Source organism: Rhineura floridana, chromosome 12, assembly GCF_030035675.1.
Source record: "Rhineura floridana isolate rRhiFlo1 chromosome 12, rRhiFlo1.hap2, whole genome shotgun sequence".
NCBI lineage: Eukaryota > Metazoa > Chordata > Lepidosauria > Squamata > Rhineuridae > Rhineura > Rhineura floridana.
Genome location: NC_084491.1, coordinates 15,530,504 through 15,543,205, shown reverse-complemented (window position 1 = coordinate 15,543,205; position 12,702 = coordinate 15,530,504). Strand labels below are relative to the sequence as shown.

At 43.0% G+C, this 12,702-nt stretch overlaps 1 protein-coding gene across 2 annotated transcripts in view; it reads right to left on the bottom strand.

Annotated features, from left to right (window-relative positions):
* Nucleotides 1–12,702, bottom strand: part of DOCK5 (dedicator of cytokinesis 5) — a 201,228-nt gene that overhangs the window by 157,887 nt on the left and 30,639 nt on the right. The window lies entirely within an intron of this gene.

Here is a 12,702-nt window from a genome sequence, read left to right as displayed (position 1 = left end):
CTTAAAATACATTAAAACAAAACGTTAAAAACATTTTTTTAAAAACTTTAAAAACATCTTTTTTAAAAAGGGTTAAAAACATATTATTAAAAAGAACATATTAACAAGCAATTCTAACACAGACACAGACTGGGATAGGTCTCAACCTAAAAGGCTTGTTGAAAGAGGAAAGTCTTCAAACGGTGCCAAAAAGATAGCAGAGATGGTACCTGCCTAATATTTAAGGGGAGGGAATTCCACAGGGTAGGTGCTGACACACTAAAGGTCCATTTCCTATATTGTGCAGAATGAACCTCCTGATAAGGTGGTATCTGCAGTGCAATTCTTTCAGCAGCGGGGTGACATGATGGCGATACCCTGCCCCAGTGAGCAGTCTCGCCGCTGCATTTTGCACCAGCTGCAGCTTCCAGACCAACCTCAAGGGTACCCCACATAGAGTGCATTACAGTAATCCAGCCTGGAGGTTACCAGTGCATGGACCAGGGCCAGCTCCAGGCATGCCGGGGCCCTTGGGCACCAGCCTGCCCTGGGCCCCTCCGCTCCCCTTCCTCATCTGTGGCAGGGGTGCAGCTCGCAGGACAGGAGCTTCCAAGCTGCCCACCATCCCCCCACTATCCCCCCGCTTCACCTACCTTTCTCTGCGTTTTTTTTTGGCTGCACGCACTGCGCACGCAGGGTTGTCATCAATCAAGATGGTGGCCAAGGTTTCCGTAAGGGGCTGAAGTCTCTGCCGCAATCTTGGTTGATGGCACGCACAAGTGTGCATTGCTGCCATCAACCAAAATGGCAGCAGAGGCTTCAGCCCCTTACAGAAACCTCGGCCGCCATCTTGATTGATGGCGACTCTGCATGCACTGCAAATAACAGCAGAGAGAAAGGTAGGTGAAGAGGGGGGATGGAGGGCGGCTTGGAAGCTCCTCCTGTCCTGCGATCCACGGCTCCTGCTGCAGACTGCAGAAGCGGAGCAGAGCAGAGGGGCCCCTCAGGGGACCCTGTAGCTCAAGGGGCCCTAGGGCCAGTACCCCACCTGGCTGCCCTTTAGAACCAGCCCTGGCGTAGACAACAATGGTTGAAAATATTATTTGTCCTGGCTTTTGCAGTTTGATAAACAACAGGTGTGCTCCTCACTGGTATTTGTTTAAAAGCATTTTAAAAGTATTTTTTTTAAATTCCCTAAGTGGTATAGAAAAATAAATAAATAAACATTTTAGTGAAAACAGTAAAGCAGCATTATAAAAACAGGGACAGGTGAAAACAGGAATTCAGAAAAAAGAGGGTCTGATCCTATGTGTCAGAGAAAGCCTGGGCAAAAAGAGATGAATTCACAAGATATCTGAGGCAATTAGTAGTAGCAGTAGTATTTGTAGTGGTGCTTTTTTTTGTAAAAAATGAAGTGCCAGAACTCATATCTTGATATAAGTGCAGTGGGTGCCAGCACGCTCAGCAAAATAAGTGATAGTATTCCATACCAGTGAGTACCATCACAAAAAAGCACTGATAGTTAATAATTATGGATTGCCTTCCACACACGTCTCAAGGCAATGTACAGAATATAAAAACAGGTTTAAAAACACAGTTGAAAATAACAGCAGTTATTTTATTATATTATCCACAGGGTTGGTGCCACTATGCTAAAGGTCTGCTGTGCAGAATGGACCTCCTGATAAGACGGTATCTGCAGGAGGCCCTCACCTGCAGAGCGCAGTGATCGACTGGGTATATAAAGGATAAGGCGGTCTTGCAGGTATCCTGGTCCCAAGCTGTATAGGGCTTTGTACACCAAAACTAGAACCTTGAATTTGGTACACAGATGTTTTCAATCCACCAGGATCCTAATAAACTTTGCATGTGTTTCCAAGATCTGCTACAGCTACAAAAAGGAAACAGTTACGCTATGAAATAAATTGGCTATGTTTTGAAAGGGTCGTCCCCAATCCATTTTTATAAAGGCTCAAGTGAGATCTTTTGTCCTTAGGGCAATGATTGGTTTGTTTATGTGTGTGTGTTTTAAATCAGACTAAAGAGGTACCAATCAGCAATTTTTTACATCATGAGACAACCCCCAGTGCAGTCATGATGGTCACTATGGTCACATGCACATCTTACATTTAAAAGTACCATTATACCACTTTAACAGTCATGGGTTCATCTAAAGAATCCTGGGACTTTTAGTTTGTGAAGGGTGCTGAGAGTTGTTAGGAGACACCCTAGTCCCATCACAGAGCTACAATTCCCACAGAGTTCCCTGGGAAGAAGAGGGATAGTTAAACCACTCTGGGAACTGTAGCTCTATGAGGGAAATAGGGCTCTCTTAACAATTCTCAGCACCCTTAACAAGCTACAGTTCCCAGGATGTTTGAGGGGGGAGGGGACCATGACTGTTTAAGATGATCTCATACTAAGATATGGATATGGCTTGAGTAACCTTGGGCCAGCTATCATCTCTCAGTCTAGCCTACCTCATAGAGGTGTTGTGAAGAAAGAGGTAAAAAAAAAAGCAGTGTGGTATCAGACTAGGATCAGGAAGACCAGGTTCAAATCCTCACTCAGCCATTAAACACACAAGGCCACTCACTCTATCTCTCTGCCTCAGCCTAACCTGCCTCACAGGCTTGTTATTGGGATAAAGGTTATGAATAAAGAATGTATGTGATGTTGAGCTCCTTGGAGAACACAGGAGCAGCCTTATACTGAGACAGGTGTTGGTTCAACTAGCTCAGTACTGGCTACACCAGCCTTTCCCAACCTTCGGGTCCCCAGATGTTTCTGGACTGCAGTTCCCATAATCCTTGACCATTGGCCATGTTGGCTGGGGCTGATGGGAGTTGTAGTCCAGCAACATCTGGGGACCCAAAGGTTGGGAAAGGCTGGTCTACACACTGACTGGCAGGAGCTCTCCAGGATTTCAGACAGGGGTCCCTCCCAGTCTTACCTGGAGGTGCCAGGGATTGAACTCAGGAGCTTCTGCATGCAAAGCAGGTGCTCTACCACTATGCTCTTTCCCCATTTTAAAGATAAAATGGCTTCAGCCCATGTACAGCACCCCGAGCCTCTTGGAGACAGGGCAACACCCCCCAAATTCAAGTCCCGCAGCTACCACCAACTCTGTGTGCAATATTGCTCAAGCCAGTTTCTTTCAACCTGTCAGGTCCCTAAAGAAACTAGAGTTCGCAGGAGTCTTTGGGAGAAGTCACGTGCTTCGAAAGAGCATGAAAAAGTGCTTTAAATGTATGCTGTGGGTGTGACATCAGTTCTACATTTATAAAGCAGGAACAACACCAAAGCCAGAATAATACTGACCAACCTACAGTATCTCACACAATGCAGAGAATCGAGACAGCTTTAAAAAATATATAGCTGACAATACAAGGAGAGAAGTTGAAAATACATACTTCAGAGGGCATTTATGCAGAGGCTATTTTTTTTTTTTAGAAGACACCCATCTACAAGAACCAGGAAACGCACCAGATCCATTTTTATTGAGGTATACTACTTCCTGGCGTCCAGCCAATACAAACAAAATGACTGTGGTTCACCACACAGGAAACAATATACTCCAAGTTGCCTTTCAGACATGGGGGCCATAAATAACTGCAACAAAAGGGCAGCTTGGAGATGGCTCGCTGGACATTTTGTGAACAGATACTGGTTAAACAGGCAGATATTTTACATTTTCCCTTTGCTAACCTTTAAAAACAAGCCTCCTCCTGAATGGTTCTGATGTCTTACACTTATGTCTAAAATACCACTGGTGGTATTATTATTATTATTATTATTATTATTATTATTATTATTATTATTATTATTATTGAATTTATTTATTAGTCACCCATCTGGCAGAATTCCGCAGGAGTTGTTATTACTTAGTCTTTTTTCCTTTGGATAGGCTCAGAGCAGATTCGCACGGGAACACAAACACCATGAGGATCAATAATAGCCGTTGAAAAATCCAAGAAGTTTTAAAAACAATAGAAAAGACAGCTGTGGAAGTACATATGGTTCCCAACACATTTCAAAGAGACCCTTTTATCAAGAAAAGTGTCTGCAAATATAATGCAGAATTACAGTGTAAACAGATACTGGACTGCTTTGCACATCACACTAAGAGGCTTACTGCAAGGGTGGGGAAGCTCAGGCCTGTGAACGGAATGCGGCCCTCCAGACCCCTCCATATGGCCCTTGGGACTGTGCATAAGCTTTGGCCTCAGGCCTCCTAGATTGGAAAGATGAAGATGAAGAAGCAGCCTTCACCAACTTGGTGCCTCCTCCAGGTGTTCTGGATTACAGCTTGGTGCTGGCTGGGGCTGCTGGGAGTTGTAGTCCAAAACTTCTGGAAGGTGCCACGTTTGCAAAAGCTGCCCGAAAGCAACAGATACTCTTTTGGGGTGCAATTAATTCTGCTTCACAAGGACCAGCTTAGAGAAAGGCCCTCTGAACTGAATAGATGTCCTACGAATAAAATTATTATTTTTATCTGCATATAACACAACAATCACAGTTTTAGGATTTTTTTCTGCAATGCAGCATGCCTAAAATTGTTAATGAAAGCCGTGAATCTCAGCGATTCTTATCTTCACTTTAAATTGTTCCACTGGCTACATGTTAAAGCGCAAAATAAGTTCTACATTGTAGCACTTTCAAGTGGGAAACCCTGACAGGGAAGATACATGGTTTTAATCAAGGCTGTTTCCGCAAAGCCAGCAAAAAAAAAAAAGTCAACCTGGAAGAGAGATTTAGTGGTGGCAGCTGCCCACTGGAACTGGTAGGGTGGAAAGCAGAGAGGCCAGCACTAGGCAGAGACAGAGCCAATGATAGACACAGCTTGAGCCAATGACAAGGAGAGCCAACTCATTCTAGTTTTGTCTCCATCCTCCTCCCTGCTGAGTTCCACAAAGGCAAAACTGAGACTGGGGTCACACTACCACCATACAAATAAAGCACTATTATACCTCTTTAACAGTCATGGCTTCCCACAAAGAATCCTGGGAAGTGTAGTTTGTCAAGGGTGCTGAGAGTTGTTAGGAGACCCCTATTCTACTCATAGAGTTACAATTCCTAGAGTGGCTTATGAATCAGTCCCTTTTCCCAAGAAACTCTATTAGTGAATCACTGGGTGATTTGCTATAGATTGACAAACGTTATCTGAGCTCACATCCACACCATACATTTAAAACACATGGCTTCCCCCTCCCCCGAAGAATAATCCTGAAAACTGCAGTTTACCCCTCCTAGAGCTACCATCCCCAGCACCCTTAACAAACTATGGTTCCCATTATTCTTTGGGGGAAGCCATGTGCTTTAAATGTCTAATGTAAATGTGACCTGACTCTCAATTGTTTCACAAAAACAATAAAAAGGTGCCCCCCCCAAAAAAACCCACCCTAGACTGCTGAAATTAAGAGAGTTTAGGGAAAAACTAGTTGTTGATTAGTGGGTGAAAGAACTGCAAGCTCTGGTACTAAAGCAGATACCTGGGTTGAGCCTATGCTCAGAGGCACCCTTTTTCAACTCAGGGACATGGAACCTGTGACCCTCTGGTGGTGAGCTCCAACTCGCCCTGCATAGCCAATGGCCAGGGATGATGGAAGCTGCAGTCCAGCAACATCTGCAGGGCCCAGGTTCCTATCCCTGTTCTAACTGTAGGGATGTTCACACATTACATTCAAAAAAGTGTGCAATCTGAGTACAAAAATAGCAGAGCTGTACACTCATACTGTTATTCACATATAAAGTTCAGTGAGCGTACAGGGCCCATATAAACAGCAGTGGAGCTGTACAATTCAAAATGTGTACACTCTTTCACACCAATGCTTAGACAGGTTGTACATGTGTTCGGGGTAATGTGTGAACAAGCACTGTAAGTTCCTCAATCCAATTCATTATTTTCCACCAAGCAGACCTCAGGATTCTAGTTTTGAAACTAAACCAAGAAACTAGAAGATCTAGCATGCCTGAAGTTTGCCTACCTCTAAAACAGCCATTCCCTTTTAAAACAGAGAAAAATTCCACATTCCAAAAGTCACAGTCTGTGAGAAAACAAAACATTGTTTTGATGCAAGTCATCATTGGGGCATGATGCGAAGTAGCAACTTTCATCTGTTCAATTGACCCAAGAGAACACAAAGTCATTGTATAGAAATTTTTCTAGGCAGCTATTAACATGCAAGTTTATGAAAAAATTAATTGCTGGGACTTTTTTTCTTTAGGAGCTTTTACTACGGGTGTCCGGTACAACTCAGCCTCTTGGCAAATTCTTCTCTCTCTTCAGATATTAACCCCGTGTTTTATATGTCATAAAACAGTTCTTTTACTTAAAAAAAATCAACAACCCGGAATTAAAATGAACTTTGGGACTTTAAGGACCCCCTTGTGCCAAATTCTAGTAATAAACTTAAAGACAGACAGATGGATAGATGGATGGACGGACGGACGGACGGACAGACGGACAGACGGACAGATAGACAGATAGATAGAATAAATACAAATGTAACCTGGATTGATAATTTGGGTTTCAACATTTAGCTGATTCACTGATTTAATCACTCATGTTTTATTTCAAATATTTCTAGGCCACTCCAAGAATGACTTATGCTAATAACAAATGCATAATTTTATCAACGATAAACATAAAAACAAGAAAAGTCAATTTAATAAAACATAACCCACTGAAATTCAATAGTCCCCAACAAAAACTGACAATAACATAAAGAACAAAAACTCAGCTGCTGCATATACAATAGAACCTTTGATCAAAAGCCAGGGAAAGTTTTTAAAACATACTTAAGATCCAGAAGTGATGGAGCAAGATGTATCTGTCTCAGAACTAATTTCCACCACTGAGAAGGCCCTATTTTCTAGAGCCTGTCAACCAAACCGATCTTAAAGATGATCACGCAAATACAGTCTCCAAAGCTGATTTTAAAACATGGGCACATTTTGGCTGTGCTTCTTATGGGTGTAGGTGTCTTGTACAGATTAGAAACACATTATTCACCTAAAAAGGTGTCACTGATCAGGTCAGCATAAGGCAGCGAGTGACAGAAGAGAGATGTGAATCAGGAAGACCGCATTTAAAAATCTCGTATCTTCCATTCATTCAGTGAGCCTTAGGGTTAGGCAAGAAATTAGCCCTGGGGTAATGAAGTGATGTCCTCCAGATGATGTTGGGCTCTGACTCCCATCAGCCCCAGACAGCATGGCCAGTGTTCAGGGATGATAGGAGTTATGGTCTGAACATTTAAAAGGTACTACATTGTTTATCCCTACAATACTGTACCCTCTCCGCCTCAGCCTTCCATCTGCACTGTGGATGGACTACTGCAGTGTGTTTTAGGTGAAGCTGCCCCTGAGGCTGGCCCAGAAGCTGCAGCTAGTACAAAATGCATTGTCTCAACTGCTCACTGGAGCAGACTGTCACCATGTTATGCCACTGCTAAAATAATTGTACTGGCTGCCAATTAGCTACTGAGCTAAATTCAAGGTGTTGGTCTTACTGTACAAAGCCCTATACAGTTTGGGATCAAGATATCTCAAAATTCATCTCACCCCTTATAGGCTCAACTGATCACTGCACCCTGAAGGATAGGGCCTCCTGTAGATACCATCTTATCAGAAGGTCTGTTCTGTACGATATAGGAATCAAGCCTTCAGCATGGTGACACCTACCCTTTGGAACTCCCTCCTGTTACACATAAAACAGGCCTTGTCTAGGTGCTTAATGAAGACCTTTTTTCCATAAGCCTTTTAAGTGGAGATCTTGATCCCATTCTGCATCTGTATTGGATTTCAAATTGTTTTTTACATGAGAAATTGTTTTTACATATGAAATTATTTTTACATATGAATGCTTTTAACTGTTTTTAAATTGTTATAACTTTTATATATATACATATAATTGTGTAACTGTTTTTATTGCTGATGTTTTTACTGCGAAATTGCTTTGAGATATTTTTATGGTAAGCAATTCATAAATGGAAATGTATTAATAAATTATGGGGATAATTCTGACCAGCAGACAGAAGACTGAGAGGATAGGAGCTCACCTAAGTCTTGGGTCACTGTGACTTGGGTCGCATCTGTGCCACAGTGTCATGCTATAGTTCTCAGTTCCACATTTCTTCTAAAGAAAATACTGTACACACCTCTCCTTGGAAGTCTAGATGGTTTAATATTTGATTGGCCTGTGTGTAAAAATTTGAACATGCCCCAAACCTAGCAATTCACAACCTTGTTTCCTTCAGTTTTTTAGCATGCAGTGTTCACAATATATATATATGTATGTATGTATGTATGTATACACACATACATATACAGATTGCAGAATATGTGGGCTTTGTGGAATTCCCCGATATGGAAGATCAAAGGGACAAACGCTGCAGCTGGCCAGCAGTAAAAGTTTATGACCTACAGCAAGCACTGGAATTGTACAAGATAAAAGCAGCCAAGGGGTAAGCTTCAGGGCACAGGCGGATTCCTCGGCGGGGTCAAATCAAGGAACGCCAGTTAACTCTGGCTAGATGCACAGTTTGTAATTTGCGAACAAGAGAGGTACCAGCACTTAAGCTGGCCTCAAAAACATACCCTTGGCTCTAGAAGGCCTGGCCCTCAAAAGTCCCTTAAAGAGGTGTTGGAATTGATTGTTGGGGGGAAGGGATTCTACTAACATAGAACAAGGAACAGAGGTGGGAAAAACTGTAATAAAAAGATGGTTCTCTGCACTGTTAAAACGCTTCCATTTCATCTTCATACTCAACAGTTACAAGCTGCTTGGTTGCACAGGTAAGTAGCAAGACTAATTTCTGAATTTCAGAGGGAAATAGTTAATCCCCCACCCCCTAAGGCTCTCCAGAATAAAAGGATACATTTTAAAAGAGCAGGCATGCTAGCCTGGTGTTGCTAAGATCAGAAAGTTTTGTCAATGTTGGTTCTCTCCGTTTCCCATTTTTCCAGTCTGAAATTCAGTTCTCCACATTTCCACAGCAATTTTTTTTTAAAAAAAAATTCTCATGAAATTTCTTCAGCAGGATTTTGATGCAAATTTCTCTGCATAAACATTTTTTTGTATGCAGTTTTGGCTAATGTACACATGTTTGCAAGCAATTTCTCCTAACGTAATGCATTTCATATATTATTTTCACCAATATTTATTTTTAACACATTTCCCCCAAAATATATGCATCTTTGTAAACTATGTTTGAAAGGAGACCTTCATCGCAAAATTCGGAAAAGTGTAAAAGATGGCTGTGTTTGCGAATTTGATATATTGGGCTTTAAATGCAAACTGAATTGACTTTCTCCTCCATCCCTAATTCTAGGGAACAAAAAGAGAAGGTAGCACTTAAGGAAAACTTTGCTAAATAAGTTTTGGCTTAACAACCGTAGGGGAAGGGTCACAGCTCAGTTGTAGAGCACCAGCCCAGCATGCAGAAGGGGTCAGGTTCAGCCCCGGGGCCAGGGCCAGATTATGCTGAGGAGGGCCCCTAGGCTGATTGGTGTTTGGGGGCCCCTTCTCCTTTTAGGCACGCATGCGTGCCATCAACCAAGATGGCGGTAGAGACTTCAGCCCCTTAGGGAAACCTCAGCCGCCATCTTGATTGATGGCAAACCGCAAAAAACAGCGGAGAAAAAGGTAAGTGAAGCGGAGGGATGGGGGACGGTTCGGAAGCTCTTGTCCCGCGATCCGCAGCTCCTGTCCTGCTTCTGTGGATCGCAGAAGGAGAGTGGAGGGCCCTCTGTAGCTCCAAGGGCCCTCAGGCCAGTGCCCCACGGGCCCCTAGGCTTCAGCCTACTAAGCCTAATGGATAATCCAGCCCTGCCCAGGGCTGGGAAAGACCCCTCCCCTCCCCACTGTCACTCAAAGTAGACAGTACTGGGCTAGATAGACCAATGATCTGACTCAGTATAAGGCAGATTCCTATATTCTTATATTTGTGCCTAAGTTTTACTTGTGGTTAGGTAGGGATGGAAAGATCTGTCAATTTTGGTTCTCTCAGATTCCTATTTTTCCCGTCTTAAATTCAGTTGTCCACATTTCTGCAGCAATTTGCTATTTTTTAAATATATATATATATTCTCATGAAAATTCTCCAGCATTTTAGTATAAATTTCTCCTAATGAACACAGCTTTGCAGGCAGTTTTAACATAAACATTTTTGCAAACAATTTCTTGTCATGTAATGCATTTTTGTATGTTCTTTTCATTCATATATTCATTTTTATGCACACTTTCCCTTAACATATGCATCTTTGTAAACATTGCTGGGTTGGCAAACTGCTGCAAAATTCAAATGTGCAAACTTTGAAGGATGGGTGGTTTCTTGGTTCTTATATAGTTTTGGAAACTGCGAATTCCATCAATTCAGCTCTGAATGCAAACTTGAATCTAATTTGTCACCCATCCTATTGTTAGGTCTATTACTGCGCTCAAAATCTCTTTTAGAATAAGTTCAGGATTTTCTTAGGGAGCCTGCGCTCTGTACATTCACACACAGCCTTTTAGATACTTTTCACCACAAGGGGGAGGGGGAAACATTACACTGCATGGTGAAAACATCTGGAAGTGGAACAACTTAAGGCAGCCTTTCCCAACCAGTGTGCCTCCAGATGTTGTTGGACCACAACTCCCATCAGCCTCAGCCATTGGCAATGCTGCCTGAGGCTGATGGGAGTTGTGGTCCAACAACATCTGGAGGCACACTGGTTGGGAAAGGCTGACTTAAGGAGATATAAAGCTGTTGGCTTTGTCCTACTTTGGCTAACGCAAAGCAGAACAAAAATGGCCTGGCGAGCCCGTACAGCTTGCTTAAAGTGCATCCAAACTGCACAGCCTATTTGGCAAGTCTTGCACTTGGTTCCGACACAGCCACCCCACCCCCACCCCAATTCCAAGCCTTCAAGCAAAGGATGATAAGAGGTTCCTTTCTGAGCAAGCCACCCTGCCTCTCCAATGGCATTTCAGCTTGAACCCCATAATCTGAGAGAGAGAGAGCGCTGTCTGTCCGGAGCTTTCTTCTCGGAACAAAGGGCTGCATTGATGGCCTTTGCACTGAGCGGATCAAACTTCATTACATCTTTCAGGCAAAAGAGTCACGAACTGCTGCATGGCAGGGGGAATTATGCACACTGCAGCCATGTAGTTAAAGCTGGCATTTGGAAAGAGGGTTGCTATGCAGGCCATTGCCAAGCTCCAATCAAAACAACAGTGAGTTTATGGAGGGGGGGCAGGGTAGGAACAACCCTGAAGGAATTGCCCAAGGAGATGGTCCTTTGTTGGTAACAAAGGCCTTTTGATCTCCAGAGGATAGTTTTTGGAAACTGCGCCCCAGACATTTAAAGATCAGGAACATTCTAAGGATTATGTGCTAGATATAAAAGAGAACACACACAGAGAGAAATACACACACAAAACCATGCAGTTTTGAGTAACACTCCCAAGCACATGGAGGGAGTTGAAATTAAGCAGTGGATGAGGCTGACATTTAACTTTGGGTACATTTGCACTGAATGCTTTGCTTCACCATAAATCAGAATCAAAGCTAGGAAGATTGGGTAATCCCCAATCTTGGCTGATTGTGAATGGTCACTGTTCTCATCTTGCATGCATCTGAGCTTTGCATAGAGATAGCACAGACCTTCTGCACCCCCTTGCATTTCATCACCTTTTGACCCCAACGCTTTCTCTTTTTATCTCTGCATCATCATCATCATCATCATCAGAAACCAACAGAAATTCCTATCTTCCAAGTGTCTCATGCAGCCAAGATGGCACTATCCATGCTGGGGGCAGTGGGGGGGGACTTGTGGGAATAAACAAAACAAATTGAAACAGCCCAGTAAGAACTGAGCATGCTCAGTGGACATGGAATGCTAACTGACTGTTGGGGGGGGAACAGAAAGCTGGGTGGGACAGAGAATGGAATGGACAATCCTGAACAGAAGCACTTCACACTGCAACATTTCGCTACAGTTCTTCCTTTACATATATTATCTGCCAACTGAGGAAATAAAAGAAATGCATAAACAACTGTACAGAATGAGTGAGGTCTGCAACAACGTAATGAAGCATAGTGTATTCTTGCAGGGCTCCTGTCTGACAGACAGCCACACCCTCTTCCAGGATAGTCCATTCCACCACCTAGCAGTCAGTCAGCATTCCATGGCAACTGGGCATGCTCAATCCTCATAAGGCAGCTTTGGGGTTCCCCCTTCTTAGTTCCTTCTATCATCATCATCATCATCACTTCTGCAAACCTTGGAATTCCCCTTGGTTTTCTGATACCTCCTTCTTATGCATGATGCCATTCTGGATACATAAGAACTGAAGCACAGAGAATGGAGATTGTCTTTAGTATATATGACTATAAGAAACTCCCCTCCCCTATTTAAAACTACTTAAAAATACTGTGTTGAAATATCAAGACTTTCAATCATTTAACTAAAACACAGGGTAAAGATGGAGCAAGGTGGACCTCTCTAGGGAAAGCATTGGGGGCTTTGCCATCATAAAAAGCCTTTACCACTACCCCACAGAGCCCAAGTCAGCTGCCCTCGTTATAAACAGGAATCCTTGCAGTGTGCTTTAGGCTTGTAAAGTCCATGTGAAGTGCCAACGTAGTGAAAAATTGTGGCATCTCTATCAAGGCGTCCACAAACGTGCTCAGTGGCAGCAAGAGTCTCCTTTTAAACTGGTGAGTACACTCACAC